The sequence below is a fragment of the Nilaparvata lugens genome, chromosome 8, assembly GCF_014356525.2.
Source record: "Nilaparvata lugens isolate BPH chromosome 8, ASM1435652v1, whole genome shotgun sequence".
Lineage (NCBI taxonomy): Eukaryota > Metazoa > Arthropoda > Insecta > Hemiptera > Delphacidae > Nilaparvata > Nilaparvata lugens.
The window spans coordinates 25840221-25862231 of NC_052511.1; the positions used below are offsets into that span (position 1 = coordinate 25840221).

General features: G+C 34.7%; 1 protein-coding gene and 1 non-coding gene across 5 annotated transcripts in view; one reads left to right on the top strand and one right to left on the bottom strand.

Moving 5' to 3' along the window:
* The window catches only part of LOC120352669, a 357141-nt gene that overhangs the window by 293205 nt on the left and 41925 nt on the right, over positions 1–22011 (bottom strand). The window lies entirely within an intron of this gene.
* Positions 4109–4180, top strand: Trnap-ugg. Its single transcript has one exon. It is a non-coding gene; the product is annotated as a tRNA-Pro (tRNA).

Here is a 22011-nt window from a genome sequence, read left to right on the forward strand (position 1 = left end):
CTCCTCACTACCCTGAACAGTACTGCGGGGTCGAAAATTGTCTTCCAAACTTTCCCTCTATAACACTTCGTTGACTGCGCTATATAGTAAATATAGCATATTCACAAATTATATACTATATAATCTCATTATGATAAACAGGAGTATTACAATAAAATCTATTTTTGCATAACTAAAGATCTTACACTCAACACTGAAGCTACTGCAACTGTCGTGGGGATGTGTGTGAACTTGTGAAATTATTATTATTTAATTATTATTAAATTGGGAGTCACGTCAATCCGTCAACTCTATGTGCTTAGCATATTTAAATATTTCAATAAACATAGAAGCTCATTTTCAAGAATCAATGTAACTCATAGAACAAGATACAATCTACATAGATATGTTACTTATGATTCGAATTTAACGGTTATTCGTAAGCAGCTGGTATACATCGCTCCAAAGATTGTAAACTGCATCCCGAACGAGCTCATCGGTGTACCTATTAAGTTTGTACCAATGAATATTAAAAACTGGATACTTCACAACTATTATTTCCATCTTAATATTTTATGAGTTCAAAAATTTTTTCAGCTTTTAAAACTATTCATTATTGTCTGGATTAATTCACAATTAATAGCATTGATTTTAAATATACTTACCATTGTTTGAATAAAAATATTCCATTTTGAATTATTAGCTTAAGATTTAGAAACAGTTACGGTAAGTCTCTACTCCTACTGGTGAACAAGTGTTCCACTTATGCCAGTAGTTCTTCACCTCCAGCCGTATTTTACAGATAGATGATATAGATATTTAGAATAATAATTATTGTTTTTTTTCTGATTGTCACATCTTTGTAAAGTTTTTGTGTTTTGGTGAAATAAATTGAATTGAATTGAAATTGAAATTGAGTACATCAAATTGAAGAGAACTTGATGCTCTATAAGCTCATGATCAGCATGGATTTTTCCCATCGATATTCAAAAAGTTAGTTATAAGAGCAAAAATACCAAAAAGTTAAAGGAAAATGTGTTTTTTCAAAAATTTCACATCTTTTAGAGCGGATATCTCGAAAAGTGAAAGAGATATAGAAAATGTTGTTTGATCAATATTATAGGAAATTATGTAAGCTTTTATTTTTCATAGGATAGTCATGTCTGTAACATGCATAGTTCTCGGGTTATATGCGAGAAACCAGAAAATGGTACCTTTGAATCAAAGTTAGTAGACAGAAGGTTGGTCACTCATCTATAGTATTTTAGTTGAAATGCAATTGGAGTGGGGGAACTGCAGCCGTGACGTAGGCTGTAGTACAGAGTAGGCAGAATATCGCATTCTTGAAAATCATACGGTGACCTATAGTCAAATTATATAACACAAACATTTTCTGACAAGCTGTACCAAAATTTTGAGTTATTAAATGGAATTTATTCTATCTTAAGTTAGTAGTTTTCAGTTCCCATGAAGATAGTAAATTGGCAACTTAGCCAGCATTTCTAAAATCGTTATAATTATGATCAGAATCTTATTAAAGTCCTTGGTTCCCACGATCCCACTTGGAATTATCTATTCTCACGACAGATTTAGACGCCAGAAGTATGCTGAATCAATCCCATAATTCTAAACTTGCAAAAGGGAAATAACTTTTCTCTCCTAGTTTCCTTCTTACTTGAACGTATCACCTTCCTTATTTACTGAGCAGGAAGAGAGTGGGCGAAGAGAAATTCACAGGCGATCGGGTAAATATTTCAAAGTATGATGGTAAAACTGATCAGTCTGGACGCCTCTGAAAACTAGGAGAGCGATCATTCTAATCCCAGCTGTCATAGTGTTAATTGTTTCTTGAGATTTTCTTTCAATTTCCAGTAATGTTTTCGTTTGGGGGTACATTCTCATTCTCTCCAGGAGATTGATTGTCCAAGTAAATCGGACATTTAATGTAATTGTAATTTAGAAGTAAAGTCCCCCTTATAGAATATAATAATGGGATGAATTAGGATGACGATTGATTCCCTCTATACTTTGGATCTTCAATACCCCTTTTGGGTGAGTATTTTTATTATTGTCATTGAATATAATTTATCAAGTTTGAAGTGGAAGTGTTCGATTTATGTATGTTGATAATATTATTTCCTCATAGGAAGCGGTGAATTGTATTTATTTGATGATCTACCTAGATCATCAATTGAATACAATCCTATTAGATATTGGTAATTATTATGTTTCTAATTCTGTTGTAAATTTGTCATCAGGTTTCTGTATCGGGCTGAGAATTTCCATTGTAAAAGGGCCGGCGACTTCTTCCAACCATGGATGGAATCGTACGTCATTGAACGCTGATGAGGAGAGAACAAGACTAACTCCCTTTTGGATCTGTCGCCGCGACGCCTGAACATTCCTGGAGAACGACTAATCATCTTCACCCTTCATCCATCTCCGCCAGGGACTCCGGTGATCGCGACGACAACTACAAGATGAGTACTTGATCTTTCCCCACCAGAATTCAATGTGTCCCTTAGATTTTGGTATCTTAAAGACGTAAAAATAATTAAATTTGGTCTCTTAAAGACAAAGATAATCTTTAATTGAAGAAAGTATTTATTGTAAAGTGTTGTTTGAATTTAAATATTTAATATAGAGGCAATCAATCGTCAAATGATTTTTATTTCGGATTCCTCACCACTAGAATAGTACTAGAAATTTCACTAACCCCTCCACCATCGGGGTCTCGCATGATTTCCAAACTTAATTATAGTTGTCTGAGAATTTAGGTTTTCAAAAGACACTATAAAGCAAGCTTTCTGTTTCTGCTTTACATTAATTATCAAAACATTTGAATAATACAGGCATTTTGCAATATAAAAGCAAAAAACCCACCTCCTAACCTTCCCTTTCAAACCCTAAGGTTTCTTTATCTTCTAGGTCGTGTTTATATTTTGTAGTTTGGCTATACATCAGCTTGTGAATTTCGGGGATGAGATTTTTGATTCTCGTAGAACATGTGCTCGATACCAGCATGTGTTCAGTGCATTTATATGAATGAAATTTATTGGATTTATCGGGATCGGTTTATTGTTTTATTGCAATGCATTGGTTTATCAAGATTTTTTATGGGTTAATCTGAAATTATAATAGTATAACGTTGTCTACTAACGCTTTTCCAGCTTATTAACTTTTTCGTGTCACGTGTTTAGATTCTTGAAAAACTTTCAACTTCACTTTATTCATACAAGTTGAATGAACTTGAAATATCAAACAACATCATTAGAATCGGTGATTAATTCGCTATAAGTATGGAGAATTTTTAAGTTCTAGGTCAATTTTGAGGGGCTTAACGACGATGTATTTGAAGATACAGTGAATAAACTGTATGCTGAGTGTGGTTAATCTACCACTTTTTTACTACACGTGACGTCACGCTGGCATTCCCCCCACCACTTCGAATCTTACACCTGTGAGTGAACAACCTTTTGTCAACTAACGTTGCCTTTGAATCATCCCCATCCCTCTAGCACAGTGGGTGGGGGTGGGGAGTTTTGATATAATTACCTCCCCACTACACTTAACAGAACCGCGGGGTCAAAAATTGTCTTCCTAACTTTTCCCTCTATAACACTTTGTTGACTGGGCTATCTTCTGAGAGGTATTTTGAAAAACCTGATATCCTTTTTTGTCTGAAAAGGGACGGAGGAGTCGATAAATTTTGTTGTCCAACGAACTAGATCTGTAAAAAGGCTGGAAAAATATGTGTTCGAGATTTATTTGGATCAAAGCGTTCGCAAGTTATTGTGGAACATACAAACAAACTGACGGACAACGATTTTGGCCTTGATTTGAGAGTAGGAACTCTATAACAGTCGTTCAATAATTTCATAAGTCATATGTTATATTTTGGTGCTGACAATTTGAACATAGTTTTACAAAGAGTGAGAACATTGTTCTATGACAAGATTAGCACAGCGTGCAGAGCGTGCTCTAGGAGCTATTAACGTAACCAAAACAAATTCACCTCTTAAAATCGCTTTCACTTTCATTTCTTGAAATGTGCACTAAACAAGGTCATCATTTCCACCTAGCGCACATTTTCATGTCTCATTCAATACTAACAATTACCAATCATCAAGGCCCGTTGGTCTAGGGGTATGATTCCTGCTTTGGGTGCAGGAGGTCCCGGGTTCAAATCCCGGACGGGCCCGACAATTTTTTTATCATTTTACTCAACGATCCCTCTCATCAATAGTTCCAAGAATTCTTCAGTATAATGTTCCATTATTATATTATTTGAGCTAATCAACAATTTAATAGTATACTCAAAAGTCTCGCTTCAATTATAAGTATCCACTCTCTATTTGACTTAATAGACTTGAAGTGTAGTTTGAAGTTTGAACTTTGTCCTACAACTGTACTTAGTACATCGAGGACTATGAAGAAGTTTATTTATCAACTTCATTGTACGGTAATGTATTTATTCAGTGGTTCTAGGTGTTTGATCAACAATAACATCTTGATAGCTATTATACTTGATGTTCATGGAGTTCATCACCTCTAGAATGGAAGCTTACTAACTTGAATGTGAGTTATCACGAACCCTTGGAGTTTTGATCACAAACGAGAATCAGAGAGAGCACGCTATTTTGTCATTTTCTTGGCCGGTTCCAGTACTACAGTCCGCATTGTAGACTCGAAAAGAGCATGATCTGAGACTTTCTCACACATCATTCTCAATCTTGTGTGTATGATTGAATGCTATAAAAGCTTACAATCATGGAATCCTTGGTAAGCATACTACGAAAAAATTAGTGATAGTGATAAGAATAGTGTTAACATTCACTGATCGAACTCGAAATCGAAAGCTACTCATCGAACAGTAGCCTACCGTAACTGAATAGGATTTCATAATTGAAATTAAGTATATGAGTCATTGTGTACTGTATTTTTTTATTTGATATTCAAAGGCGCTGTATTTTATGATATTTATGTCTCACATTTATTTATTTTTCATTCTTTACTTTGATTGATTCAAGAATAAGTTTATTGATTCTACAGAATTGATTCTAGTATACATTTTTACTTTCCTTGCCCTATTACCATAGGTGAGGAAAGTATTGCTTTCCGAAAAAAATTAAGGTACCCCGATTTCTAAATTTCTATACTTACTCCCCTGAGTCCGAAAAAGTGTTTTTTGGGTATTGGTCTGTATGTGTGTGTGTGTGTTGTGTGTGTGTGTGTGGTGTGTGTGTGTGTGTGTGTTGTGTGTGTGTGTGTGTGTGTGTGTGGTGTGTGTGTGTGTGTGTGTGTGTGTGTGGTGTGTGTGTGTGTGTGTGTGTTGTGAACTTAAGGTCCTTACACTATAAGGATCCGACACGAACAATTTCGATCAAATGCAATCCAAGATGGCGGCTAAAATGGCAATAATTTTGTCAAAAACAGGGTTTTACGCGATTTTCTCAAAAACGGCTCCAACGATTTTGATCAAATTCATACCTGGAATAGTCATTGATAAGCTCTATCAACTGCAAGAAGTCCTATATCTGTGAAAATTCAGGAGCTTTGCCTCATCTATGCAAAAACTGATTGTAAGTAAATACATCCGAAGAAAATTAGAATAATATGAATGTTGGATAGATTTAATTGAATAACTCGTTGATAAACTCTGTTGTATATCCATACTTTTTCACTATTAAAATTAAACTTGAATTTTAAAAAACTTTTGAAGTGAAAATGCACTTACTTTTTGTATAGTGACGATCGTTTCGACCTGTTGTTGGTCATCATCAGACTGTGGGAATTCACTCAGATGACAAGGCTATGTGTGGTAAGGGATGAAGGTGGTGGAATAGGTTGTGGTGGGGGTTGGGTTGGTGGATATTTAGTGCGGCGGTATTTTTGAACTTTGGACTATTTTGTCAAAGAGTGTGTGGGAAGAGAAATTTATTTGATCATTTAGGAGACTGTTGGGAAACTGTTTTGTGTGGTTGTAGATTTCGTATTGTTCTAATACATTGAGTTTTCTGCTTTTTTGAGAGATATGGAGGATTTCAAGATTGGTGGCGATGTCTGTGTATGTGTGGTTTGTGGATATAATATGGTCAGCAAAGTTTGAGTGGCTATGTGGTTTATTAATGGCTCTGATGTGCTCTTTGTATCTTGTCTGAAAGTCACGTCCAGTCTGTCCGATATACAGTTTACTACAATCATTACATTTTAATTTGTAGATGCCTGGTTGCTCAAATCTCTGTTTGTTTGTTTGATAATTTTGAAAATGTTTCCTCAGTGAATTTGTTGTTTTAAAGGCAATTCTGTATTTGAGTTTTTTAAAAGATGATGCTACTTTCTGTGATTTTTTGTTGTAGTATGTGAGTGTGATGAATTTTTGGTCATTTTCCATATTATTTTTGGTTGATGATTTTGTTCTTATTTTGTGGAGTAGGTTGTCAACTAGAGTGGATGAGTATCCATTTTGTTGGGCAATGAATTTGATCGTGTTGAGCTCTTGGTTGTAATCAAATTGTGTCATGGGGATATTCAATAGTCTGTTGATCATATGGTGGAAAGCTGCATGTTTATGTTGGGTTGGGTGGTTGGAGGTATTGTGAATTACTGTGTCAGTTGTGGTAGGTTTCCTGTATATTTTAAATGTTTTGAAAGTATGGTTTTGTTTAAATATGGTGATGTCCAAGAAATTGATTGTATTATTGTTTTCCAGTTCTATGGTGAAGTGCAAGTTTGGGTGTATTTTGTTCAGTTTGGAGTGAAATATTTCAGTTTGTCTGGTGTTTCCTTTGTATAGAATGAAAATATCATCAACATATCTAAACCAGCTGATGATTCTGTCAAACTGATTGAGAATGTGTTTTTGTTCAATGTTGTGGATGAAGATCTCAGCTAAAATGCAAGAAATGGGGCTCCCCATGGGGAGACCGTTTGGCTGGAAATAATATTGGTTATTGTAACAGAAGTAATTCTGTGAGGTGACTAGGTTAGTGAGATTTACAATTTCATTGATATGTTCAGGTGGTGTATTATTCTGTTCTAGCATTGTTTTAAGGAATTTTACAGTTTCGGGGATTGGTACATTGGTGTATAAATTTGAAATGTCCAGTGAAGCTATTGTGGAGTTTTGTGGTATTTGGATTTTCTGAAGTTTTGTGGTGAGATCAATGTTGTTTTTCACTGCAGTATGATTATGAAAAGTTATGTTGTCTCTTATGGTGGTATCTAGTAGTTTGGCTAGTTTGTGGGCAGGTGCTGTTGTGTGATTGATTAGTGGTCTTATTGGTACATCTTGTTTGTGTATTTTTGGGAGGGCGTTGAGTCTGGGTGCTTGTGGGTTGATTTGTTTGAGAAACTTTTTCTGGTTGTTTGGGATTATGTGCTTGGTTTGGTTGATGGCATCTTTTATTTTTGTTTGATATGTGTGAGTTGGGTCAGTTGAGAGTTTGACTATGTTATTGTCATTGATGAATTTGTCTACTTTCTGGTCTATGTCTGTTTTATGCATTATAACTGTGATGTTGCCTTTGTCAGCATTAGTGATGACTAGGTTGTGTTGTTTCTGCTTGTTTTTTATGCTTTTCAATATCATGTGTTCTGGGTTGTTTTTTTCTGAGGGCTTGAAATTGTTTCTGTTTCTTGTTATGTCCTGTCTCAAGTATTCTTGGTCAGGTAGGGTAGTGTTTTGTATTGCAGTCTCTGTGTCTATTATGGTATTGAATAATTGGGATTTTGAATTAGGATTGTTTGTTTTGATGTTGTGTTTCAATCCTTTGTCTAGTAATTTCATTTCTGTTTCTGTGAATTCTATTTCAGTGTTGTTGATTGTTCTTTTGTGAAAATTATGTGTGGATGTTACAGTTGGGTTCTGGGTATTCATAAGTTGAGTTAGTTTAAGGTTGTGTTTGGCTTTCAACTTGTTTTTCATAGAATCTATAATTTCTTGATTGTGAGATAATATTTCATTAAATTCTAAATGGTGTAGTTCTGAGCTCAGTTTTAAATGAAGATGGTATGCTTTCTGGTTGAGGTTATCTTTCTGTTTGTACAAATGTTGAATGCTGTTTTTAATGTACAGTTTCTGAGCTTGTTTTTTAGTTTTTTGAGCAGGGGAGTTTTGATTTTTTATACTGATTTTTGCATAGTTGGGAATAATGTTATTGTGTAAACAAAACTGGTTGAATGATATGGAAAGGGATGTTTTCATAACCTTGATATGAGTGTTCCTGTATGCATGGATCCATTTTCTCCTCTCGGCGTGATTACTCTGTTGTATATCCATACTTTTTCACTCCAAACTGAACAAAATACACCCAAACTTGCACTTCACCATAGAACTGGAAAACAATAATACAATCAATTTCTTGGACATCACCATATCTAAACAAACCCATACTTTCAAAACATTTAAAATATACAGGAAACCTACCACAACTGACACAGTAATTCACAATACCTCCAACCACCCAACCCAACATAAACATGCAGCTTTCCACCATATGATCAACAGACTATTGAATATCCCCATGACACAATTTGATTACAACCAAGAGCTCAACACGATCAAATTCATTGCCCAACAAAATGGATACTCATCCACTCTAGTTGACAACCTACTCCACAAAATAAGAACAAAATCATCAACCAAAAATAATATGGAAAATGACCAAAAATTCATCACACTCACATACTACAACAAAAAATCACAGAAAGTAGCATCATCTTTTAAAAAACTCAAATACAGAATTGCCTTTAAAACAACAAATTCACTGAGGAAACATTTTCAAAATTATCAAACAAACAAACAGAGATTTGAGCAACCAGGCATCTACAAATTAAAATGTAATGATTGTAGTAAACTGTATATCGGACAGACTGGACGTGACTTTCAGACAAGATACAAAGAGCACATCAGAGCCATTAATAAACCACATAGCCACTCAAACTTTGCTGACCATATTATATCCACAAACCACACATACACAGACATCGCCACCAATCTTGAAATCCTCCATATCTCTCAAAAAAGCAGAAAACTCAATGTATTAGAACAATACGAAATCTACAACCACACAAAACAGTTTCCCAACAGTCTCCTAAATGATCAAATAAATTTCTCTTCCCACACACTCTTTGACAAAATAGTCCAAAGTTCAAAAATACCGCCGCACTAAATATCCACCAACCCAACCCCCACCACAACCTATTCCACCACCTTCATCCCTTACCACACATAGCCTTGTCATCTGAGTGAATTCCCACAGTCTGATGATGACCAACAACAGGTCGAAACGATCGTCACTATACAAAAAGTAAGTGCATTTTCACTTCAAAAGTTTTTTAAAATTCAAGTTTAATTTTAATAGTGAAAAAGTATGGATATACAACAGAGTAATCACGCCGAGAGGAGAAAATGGATCCATGCATACAGGAACACTCATATCAAGGTTATGAAAACATCCCTTTCCATATCATTCAACCAGTTTTGTTTACACAATAACATTATTCCCAACTATGCAAAAATCAGTATAAAAAATCAAAACTCCCCTGCTCAAAAAACTAAAAAACAAGCTCAGAAACTGTACATTAAAAACAGCATTCAACATTTGTACAAACAGAAAGATAACCTCAACCAGAAAGCATACCATCTTCATTTAAAACTGAGCTCAGAACTACACCATTTAGAATTTAATGAAATATTATCTCACAATCAAGAAATTATAGATTCTATGAAAAACAAGTTGAAAGCCAAACACAACCTTAAACTAACTCAACTTATGAATACCCAGAACCCAACTGTAACATCCACACATAATTTTCACAAAAGAACAATCAACAACACTGAAATAGAATTCACAGAAACAGAAATGAAATTACTAGACAAAGGATTGAAACACAACATCAAAACAAACAATCCTAATTCAAAATCCCAATTATTCAATACCATAATAGACACAGAGACTGCAATACAAAACACTACCCTACCTGACCAAGAATACTTGAGACAGGACATAACAAGAAACAGAAACAATTTCAAGCCCTCAGAAAAAAACAACCCAGAACACATGATATTGAAAAGCATAAAAAACAAGCAGAAACAACACAACCTAGTCATCACTAATGCTGACAAAGGCAACATCACAGTTATAATGCATAAAACAGACATAGACCAGAAAGTAGACAAATTCATCAATGACAATAACATAGTCAAACTCTCAACTGACCCAACTCACACATATCAAACAAAAATAAAAGATGCCATCAACCAAACCAAGCACATAATCCCAAACAACCAGAAAAAGTTTCTCAAACAAATCAACCCACAAGCACCCAGACTCAACGCCCTCCCAAAAATACACAAACAAGATGTACCAATAAGACCACTGATCAATCACACAACAGCACCTGCCCACAAACTAGCCAAACTACTAGATACCACCATAAGAGACAACATAACTTTTCATAATCATACTGCAGTGAAAAACAACATTGATCTCACCACAAAACTTCAGAAAATCCAAATACCACAAAACTCCACAATAGCTTCACTGGACATTTCAAATTTATACACCAATGTACCAATCCCCGAAACTGTAAAATTCCTTAAAACAATGCTAGAACAGAATAATACACCACCTGAACATATCAATGAAATTGTAAATCTCACTAACCTAGTCACCTCACAGAATTACTTCTGTTACAATAACCAATATTATTTCCAGCCAAACGGTCTCCCCATGGGGAGCCCCATTTCTTGCATTTTAGCTGAGATCTTCATCCACAACATTGAACAAAAACACATTCTCAATCAGTTTGACAGAATCATCAGCTGGTTTAGATATGTTGATGATATTTTCATTCTATACAAAGGAAACACCAGACAAACTGAAATATTTCACTCCAAACTGAACAAAATACACCCAAACTTGCACTTCACCATAGAACTGGAAAACAATAATACAATCAATTTCTTGGACATCACCATATTTAAACAAAACCATACTTTCAAAACATTTAAAATATACAGGAAACCTACCACAACTGACACAGTAATTCACAATACCTCCAACCACCCAACCCAACATAAACATGCAGCTTTCCACCATATGATCAACAGACTATTGAATATCCCCATGACACAATTTGATTACAACCAAGAGCTCAACACGATCAAATTCATTGCCCAACAAAATGGATACTCATCCACTCTAGTTGACAACCTACTCCACAAAATAAGAACAAAATCATCAACCAAAAATAATATGGAAAATGACCAAAAATTCATCACACTCACATACTACAACAAAAAATCACAGAAAGTAGCATCATCTTTTAAAAAACTCAAATACAGAATTGCCTTTAAAACAACAAATTCACTGAGGAAACATTTTCAAAATTATCAAACAAACAAACAGAGATTTGAGCAACCAGGCATCTACAAATTAAAATGTAATGATTGTAGTAAACTGTATATCGGACAGACTGGACGTGACTTTCAGACAAGATACAAAGAGCACATCAGAGCCATTAATAAACCACATAGCCACTCAAACTTTGCTGACCATATTATATCCACAAACCACACATACACAGACATCGCCACCAATCTTGAAATCCTCCATATCTCTCAAAAAAGCAGAAAACTCAATGTATTAGAACAATACGAAATCTACAACCACACAAAACAGTTTCCCAACAGTCTCCTAAATGATCAAATAAATTTCTCTTCCCACACACTCTTTGACAAAATAGTCCAAAGTTCAAAAATACCGCCGCACTAAATATCCACCAACCCAACCCCCACCACAACCTATTCCACCACCTTCATCCCTTACCACACATAGCCTTGTCATCTGAGTGAATTCCCACAGTCTGATGATGACCAACAACAGGTCGAAACGATCGTCACTATACAAAAAGTAAGTGCATTTTCACTTCAAAAGTTTTTTAAAATTCAAGTTTAATTTTAATAGTGAAAAAGTATGGATATACAACAGAGTAATCACGCCGAGAGGAGAAAATGGATCCATGCATACAGGAACACTCATATCAAGGTTATGAAAACATCCCTTTCCATATCATTCAACCAGTTTTGTTTACACAATAACATTATTCCCAACTATGCAAAAATCAGTATAAAAAATCAAAACTCCCCTGCTCAAAAAACTAAAAAACAAGCTCAGAAACTGTACATTAAAAACAGCATTCAACATTTGTACAAACAGAAAGATAACCTCAACCAGAAAGCATACCATCTTCATTTAAAACTGAGCTCAGAACTACACCATTTAGAATTTAATGAAATATTATCTCACAATCAAGAAATTATAGATTCTATGAAAAACAAGTTGAAAGCCAAACACAACCTTAAACTAACTCAACTTATGAATACCCAGAACCCAACTGTAACATCCACACATAATTTTCACAAAAGAACAATCAACAACACTGAAATAGAATTCACAGAAACAGAAATGAAATTACTAGACAAAGGATTGAAACACAACATCAAAACAAACAATCCTAATTCAAAATCCCAATTATTCAATACCATAATAGACACAGAGACTGCAATACAAAACACTACCCTACCTGACCAAGAATACTTGAGACAGGACATAACAAGAAACAGAAACAATTTCAAGCCCTCAGAAAAAAACAACCCAGAACACATGATATTGAAAAGCATAAAAAACAAGCAGAAACAACACAACCTAGTCATCACTAATGCTGACAAAGGCAACATCACAGTTATAATGCATAAAACAGACATAGACCAGAAAGTAGACAAATTCATCAATGACAATAACATAGTCAAACTCTCAACTGACCCAACTCACACATATCAAACAAAAATAAAAGATGCCATCAACCAAACCAAGCACATAATCCCAAACAACCAGAAAAAGTTTCTCAAACAAATCAACCCACAAGCACCCAGACTCAACGCCCTCCCAAAAATACACAAACAAGATGTACCAATAAGACCACTGATCAATCACACAACAGCACCTGCCCACAAACTAGCCAAACTACTAGATACCACCATAAGAGACAACATAACTTTTCATAATCATACTGCAGTGAAAAACAACATTGATCTCACCACAAAACTTCAGAAAATCCAAATACCACAAAACTCCACAATAGCTTCACTGGACATTTCAAATTTATACACCAATGTACCAATCCCCGAAACTGTAAAATTCCTTAAAACAATGCTAGAACAGAATAATACACCACCTGAACATATCAATGAAATTGTAAATCTCACTAACCTAGTCACCTCACAGAATTACTTCTGTTACAATAACCAATATTATTTCCAGCCAAACGGTCTCCCCATGGGGAGCCCCATTTCTTGCATTTTAGCTGAGATCTTCATCCACAACATTGAACAAAAACACATTCTCAATCAGTTTGACAGAATCATCAGCTGGTTTAGATATGTTGATGATATTTTCATTCTATACAAAGGAAACACCAGACAAACTGAAATATTTCACTCCAAACTGAACAAAATACACCCAAACTTGCACTTCACCATAGAACTGGAAAACAATAATACAATCAATTTCTTGGACATCACCATATTTAAACAAAACCATACTTTCAAAACATTTAAAATATACAGGAAACCTACCACAACTGACACAGTAATTCACAATACCTCCAACCACCCAACCCAACATAAACATGCAGCTTTCCACCATATGATCAACAGACTATTGAATATCCCCATGACACAATTTGATTACAACCAAGAGCTCAACACGATCAAATTCATTGCCCAACAAAATGGATACTCATCCACTCTAGTTGACAACCTACTCCACAAAATAAGAACAAAATCATCAACCAAAAATAATATGGAAAATGACCAAAAATTCATCACACTCACATACTACAACAAAAAATCACAGAAAGTAGCATCATCTTTTAAAAAACTCAAATACAGAATTGCCTTTAAAACAACAAATTCACTGAGGAAACATTTTCAAAATTATCAAACAAACAAACAGAGATTTGAGCAACCAGGCATCTACAAATTAAAATGTAATGATTGTAGTAAACTGTATATCGGACAGACTGGACGTGACTTTCAGACAAGATACAAAGAGCACATCAGAGCCATTAATAAACCACATAGCCACTCAAACTTTGCTGACCATATTATATCCACAAACCACACATACACAGACATCGCCACCAATCTTGAAATCCTCCATATCTCTCAAAAAAGCAGAAAACTCAATGTATTAGAACAATACGAAATCTACAACCACACAAAACAGTTTCCCAACAGTCTCCTAAATGATCAAATAAATTTCTCTTCCCACACACTCTTTGACAAAATAGTCCAAAGTTCAAAAATACCGCCGCACTAAATATCCACCAACCCAACCCCCACCACAACCTATTCCACCACCTTCATCCCTTACCACACATAGCCTTGAAATTTGGAACTCAAGGTCCTTACACTATAAGGATCCAACGAACAATTTCGATCAAATGCAATTCAAGATGGCGGCTGAAATGGCGAAAATGTTGTCAAAAACAGGGTTTTTCGCGATTTTCTCGAAAATGGCTTCAACGATTTTGATCAAATTCATACCTATAATAGTCATTGATAAGCTATATCAACTGCCTCAAGTCCCATATCTATAAAGATTTCAGGAGCTTCGCCCTATCTATGCAAAGTTTGATTTTAGATTCTCAATTATCAGGTCTCAGATATAATTTAAACAAAAAATTTCGAGTGGAAACGATTGAGCATGAGAATCTCTTCAATTAATGTCCAGTAACATTTTCACCTGAAATTGAAAATAAGCTTGAAATTTGAGAAAATGAAATTATTCAATTGCAAACTGTTGGCAACTGTTGACTCTTTGTACTGTTTTCTGTGTTTTGGTGAAATAAATTGAATTGAAATATAAAAAAAGTCAATGAATCATGCAAGTTGTATCTTGCATGTTCTGAACTTAGAAATTTTTAAGCCTTCATTCACGATTCATATCATATATGTATACATTATATACATATGTATATAATTCATTGTTCTAACCGAGAAGAAGAATAATAGTATATTTCGCACCTAGGGCCATAAATGAGACTTTTCCGGCTCGAAATCGGTTTTCAAGTCCGAGGCCGTAGGCCAAGGACTAGAAAAGATTGAGTGCCAGAATAGTATATTTCGCACCTAGGGTCGAAAATGAGACTTTTCCGGCTCGAAATCGGTTTTCAAGTCCGAGGCCGTAGTCCTCGGACTAGAAAAGATTGAGAGCCGGAAAAACATTTTTGCCCATGGTGAGAATGTTATTTTTCACCACACAGAAAAATAAACAATATAAATATGAGAATAATTTATTGTTTATTAGGCACTTCCGGAAGCAAAACAGGAAGGTCATAGCTCTAGCAAATCTGAGGTAATCTGAATATCAGGAAATTGTCCAAGTATTTTTATTTTTTAATCTGATTTGTCTAAATAGATTATGTTCAAAATTAGAAAATTTAGAAACCTAAAAGATTATGTTCAATTATGTAGGAGGTTGAGTTTATACTTTTTATTCTTCCAAATGACAATAAGATGATATTATTATAAATGTTTTGATTCTTGAATAATAAATACAAATAATGAAAAGTTTTTTGATCAGCTGTTTTAGCACACTTGAAATTTGGCCAATCTTTATGTCATCGTCAACAATGCTTGTTGTCCTTGACTTCGGAAGTTTAGGTTAGAAGTTCTATCCTACTCTGAAAATCGAATTTGAATAGTTTATAATATATATCTTATCTGTATTTTATTCATCCAAATACATCCATCTCTTATTGCAGAATACTTATTCAATTCTAGAAGCATAAACTGATTCCGTTTCATAAACCATTTTGTAAACACGTTCACTCAAATCAGAATCAGCTGACTTCAAGGTTATTTTACAGCCCTAGGGCCGTAGAACTTTTACCGGCCTGGTCAGAAATAGTTATTTGTATATCTAGAGTGAAAAGTACGACTTTTTCTCCCTGAGGGAAAAGTTTGAAGCCCGAGGCGAAGCCGAGGGCAACAATTTTCCTGAGGGAGAAATAGTTATTTGTATATCTAGAGTGAAAAGTGCTGTTTTTTCTCCCTGAGGGAAAAGTTTGAAGCCCGAGGCGAAGCCGAGGGCAACAATTTTCCTGAGGGAGAAAACACATTTTTCACTCGTGATATACACAACATTTTTCCTCCACCTACATTTTTATAAAAACTGCTAATAAAATAATTTTTAAAAACGTTTGTGACCAAACAATGTGTTACAACATAATCTAAAAAGTGAACAGAAACAGCTGGCTTGTAATCACAGTTCTCCTCCGACAGCACTATCTGTCGGCTAAAGTTGTAACAACAATGACAGCGAAAACTACAGCTATGATGAAGTTCCCGTTTCAAATTTGATTAGTTAATAAGTAATATTCGTTGGCTGATATTTTGAATAACATGGAATAAAAGAAAAAAATATATACATTTTTTTTAGTATAGTGATATGAAGTTTGTAATAATAATTTCAGCATACAAACATAAATTTTATATATCGATCAAATGTCTGGTTGAGGTATTGAATTTAGTTGGTTTAATGACTACTCTATATGCTTCCTCATCTGAGCTTAGACCTTCTGACCTATTCCAAATGTACGTTTTCAAAATAGAGATGCTTCCCATGTTATTTAAATGGAGTCACTTTTACTCCCTAGGGAGTTTTTCTGTTTTTTAGTACCGAGAGCGAAAAAGTGACTCTTTAGTATCATGTTTCAGGGAGTAAAGTAAGTACTTTTGACAGTAGGTGGAGGAAAAAGGATTTTTCACTCGTGATGTACACAACATTTTTCCTCCATCTACATTTTTTTATAGAAACTGCAAATAAAATCATTTTAATAACTTACGTATTAGTGACAATGTTTCCTAACAACATAACCTAAAATCTAAAACCTAAAAACCGGCCCTCTGATTGGCACTGTCGATTGCGCTATCTATCGGCAAAAGTTGTAACAATTATATCAGCTGGGTGTCTACCAAAAATGGCTGACTCCAGATCACGCGGTTCAGATTTGAATTGCAGATCAAAAATATTTGTTGGCTGGTATTTTGAATAGAATAAGATATTTTAAAAATTGTATAAATTTTTATTGTCTACTAATATTAAGAATATATTATCATACAAACATATATTTCATGAGTTGATCAAATTTCTGGTTGTGGTATTGAATTCAGTTGACTCAATGACAGACACCTCTTTATGCTTTCTCATCTGAGCTTAGACCTTCTAACCTATTATAATGTAAGTTTTTAAAATAGAGATGCTTCCCATGTTATTTAAATGGAGTCACTTTTACTCCCTAGGGAGTTTTTCTGTTTTTACTACCGAGAGCGAAAAAGTGACACTTTTGTATTATGTTTCAGGGAGTAAAGTGAGTACTTTAGCCAGTAGGTGGAGGAAAACAATCATTTCCGGCCTTCATATGACGCACGAAAACCAGCTCATTACATCCAAGTGGGGCGAAAAGATGATTTCAATTCAATGTTTGCAATGAATGTAGAAATTTGAACGACAATTTGTAATAATATTTCCTGTCCTATCAATCTTCTCAATCATAACTGAAAATTTCCTGTACCATCAAGCTATAAGCCTCTTGGTTTAATTCTGTTATGGTAACAAATCTCATTTCAATTTGTTGTCAAGGAGTATTAAGCAATAACAAATCACGGTTGATAGGGTCCGTTCTTCCTTTGAATATCATGCTCCTGAGAGACGTTTCGTTCACCAACCCGAAGCGGATCCACGCAGATTTCGATCTCGAGCAACATTCTCACAGAAACCTCTGCTGACTTTCATTCAATTATTGCTGCCTGGAAAAGATACATCTGAAAAAATAATCAGACAAAACTTCCATATACAATTTTCCGTGACAAATAACAACGCATCAAAAAATGTTGGGATGATTGGACGGAGAAAAAGCAGCACGATAAGAAAGATGAAACCGTTTTTCCGAGAACGAAATGAAAAACTCCGTTCATACAGAGTTGAACTTTCCCAATTATCCTTGCTGTTTTCCGCGCTGTTGGAAAATCCTTTCCCGTTCCATCCATGTTCGCTGAAGCAATTTTTCCGTTAGTTCAATTTCATTTGCTAGATATGAAAATTCTGCACTGTATAGGCCTGAAGGTATACAATATACATGCTTGATTTATCATGAATAATAAAAATTGCAGTTTGCAGATTGCAGCTGATGCAATTTTTTACGATGCACAATTTTGATCAGAATTAAATGAAATTGTGTAAAATTCGTCGACTCTCCATCGAGCGTTCGATGCTTTTTACATCAGGAAACTTGCAATGATTATTAATATTCGATGAATTGAAACATGGAACTAGCTTTATCAACGAGTTATTCAATTAAATCTATCCAACATTCATATTATTCTAATTTTCTTCGGATGTATTTACTTACAATCAGTTTTTTAAATGTCAGTGAAAGGTTTTGATAAAACTGGATGGTTTTTAAGTGGAGTTTGATTAATTTTCATCAACGTTGGAATGTATATTACTCAAAATAAAATGAACTTCATACACTGTAAACTGTGCCTAAGCTGATGAAAAAAAAACTGGTGTGGCGCACTCATACAACTTTCCTTGCCGTTATGAAAATTGATCACCTGACGCTAGTGTTCCCGCGCACCTCAAGTCTACTATTCAAAGATATGAGACAGCTGGTGATGGGACAATAACACTAGAGACACACGAGGTCTGCTATCTCTTCGTAGTGGATGATTTAATAGAATCAACACTTGCCAACAGTTTGCAATTTAATAATCACATTTTCTCGAATTTCAAGCTTATTTCCAATTTTAGGTGAAAATATTACTGAACATCAATTGCAGAAATGTTCATGCTCTATCTTCTCCACTTGAAATTTTTTGGTTAAATTGTATATGGCGGCTGATAATTGAGATTCTAAAATCAAACTTTGCATAGATGAGGCAAAGCTCCTGAATTTTTCACAGATATAGGACTTCTTGCAGTTGATAGAGCTTATCAATGACTATTCCAGGTATGAATTTAATCAAAATCGTTGGAGCCGTTTTTAAGAAAATCGCGAAAAACCCTGTTTTTGACAAAATTTCTGCCATTTAAGCCGCCATCTTGAATTGCATTTGATCGAAATTGTTCGTGTCGGATCCTTATAGTGTAAGGACCTTAAGTTCAAAATTTCAAGTCATTCCGTTAACTGGGAGATGAGATATCGTGTACACAGACGCACATACACTCATACACACACACACACACACACACACACACACACAACACACACACACACACACACACACACACACACACACACACTCGCTTCTACTGTACAGAGTGTGTAAAAGGTCCTCGCTTCTGTGCTTTACAAACCCACACACACACACACACACACACACACACACACACACACATTGTCAATGTCTGCAGTAGCAGAAGTCTTTGGGGTGATTTACATAATCTATTTAGGATTTTCGTTAAATAATAACTCATTTCATAAAGAAGGAATAATATTGGTGATAAGACTGTTCCCTGAGGGAGACCGTAACCGGAGAGAGGCAGATCACTCACACAATCATCACGAGTAAGATTTGTGATCTATGTGCAAGGTAGCTCTGGAACAATCTCAGATTTGTACCACTGATTCCTGCTCGATCCAGTTCATATAGTAGTTGGTTGTGAGCCACAGTATCGAAAGCCTTGGCTAAATCAAGGATACCACAAGTGTTTTCTTTCCCTTATTTAACAAATCTGTTACAGAATTCGAGAAATGGATTAGAGCATCATCAGTTCATTTATTTTTTTGAAATCCAAATTGGTGGTCTTCTATTATTCCAAATAAGTCAAAGAATTCAATAATTTGAAATTTTATTACTTTCTCCATTATTTTCGTTAATAAACTAAGCAAACTGATTGGTCTATAGTTCTCAGTGAGTTTTCTATCACCTGATTTGAATAGAGGTTTGATTTTGGCGACCTTGAACAATTTTGGAAAAACTCCCTCAAGAAAACATTTATTTATAATTGATGTGAGAGGATAGGCAATGAAATCGGCTACTATTTTTAATGTTTTACTATTTATACCATCAATACCTGGACATGTATCATTTTTCAGACTGAGTATGGCATTTTTCATTTGAATTTCATTTACCGGTTGCAAGACAAAAGAGTTGGTCAATCTCGAATTATTTTTCTTATATTTGAATTCATAAGCGGATGGTCATAAACCAATTCATTTATGAACATATCTTCAATAGTACGGGCGCAAATGTCATGAATGAGGCACTCATCCAGATGTCATTTTGAAGCTTTGGAAACATTCTACAACATTGTGTCAATAAATTATTCTAGTGTTTGTCTACTGCGAATACATAATATACAGGATGGAAAGTGAAATATTGTCCCCGAAAAATGTATGTTTCAAGTTTTTGAAGTTGAATAAATAATGGAAAGAGTGGTCGAAATGGAATGATTCTCTCGAACATCATTGTTTGATTAATTCTGAGCACTCTGGTGGTAAAATCAATCCGATATCTCTCACAATAACTGAAAAACAAGCGATATAAAAATTTCTGTCAATAATGACCGCCATCTTGTATTTTTCAATGATGTCGAATATTTTCGTTGTTTCCATCATCAATATTCTTATTCGTCTTGTTGTAACAAAGAGATTGAGACCATTTGCAAGTCTCTATCTCAAAGTAGTAATAGAAAAATCGATTTTATAGTTCTAGCTTGTTACCTCATGTGTATGGAAAAACGCACCAGAAATCATGCAGGGTTTTTTTGGAGGGCGCTGGAGAACTCATTACAGCGCACGAAGATATATCGTTTCAAAGTTGAAAAAACGCTCTAAATTTCATAGATTCAAAATTTCTTCGTATCTCTAGCAAAAAGAAAGTTTTAATTTAATGAAATTTGAACAAATTCAGAAAAAAAGTGTTTTGGGCTTTTTAAGTTTATAACTAAAAAAGTATGCGTTTTAGAGGAATTTTATAAATAAAAATTGTAGAGGAAGATTTTTGAAATATTTTCGTCTAGAAAAACGGTTGAATATCTTGAACGGTAATTGAAATACAAGCGATATAGCAAAACCCTGAAAATTTATTTTGGCGGCCATCGTGTTTCCGAGGTGTTTGCCTGTGATTTCAGCTTATTACGATCCTTATTATGCTAGACCTAACGAAGAAATTGAGACATCTTCCACGGCTGTTACCCAAAAATGACCACGGAGCACGGAATGACATTTGCGCCTGGACTACAAGTTCATTCACTCCCATTCTACTTATTGAACTATTGGCATACTAGGCTATAACACCTCGAAACCCATATACAAATTTTTTATAGATGAGAAAAAGGCTATTTATAGTAAACTTAGTGCACAAAAACGACAAAAAATAGCTTATGTAACCATGTGACCATACTGAACAGAAATATCACTTTCCTGTATAGTAAGTAAAATTACTCACTTATTTCAATTATTGGATTTCGAATACAGTTGACAATATTGTTGACAGTGATCAATCATCTTGATCATTTTTGATCCAGTGGAAGGATAGAATGTGCAGGGGGCAGTCAAAAAGTTTGGAATACATCAACGTGAAAGTCAGTCTCTACTTTTTCATGAAAACGAGATTTTCTGTTGTTTATACTTCATGTTCAGCAGCTGTCACAAACATTCCTCAGAGCTTGAGAACTCAGTAGTGATGGTTTGATAGGGAGCAATAATATCTCATTCAAATACGATCGTGAATATATTGTTTATATGTTGGCATATTGAGGTTATGTGGCGTTGACAGGTTTGTGAAATCGAGAATATTTCTTGGAATTCCCATTGAAACAATTTTGATGGCTTCAATATTGGAGTCTCGTGGAAAAATGTTTGTTTATGACAGTAAAGCATAGGGTGAACTTTGGTATTCAAGTTTCTTCTGAATATATAGTAAAACTCATTCTTATACAAGATTGGTCATTA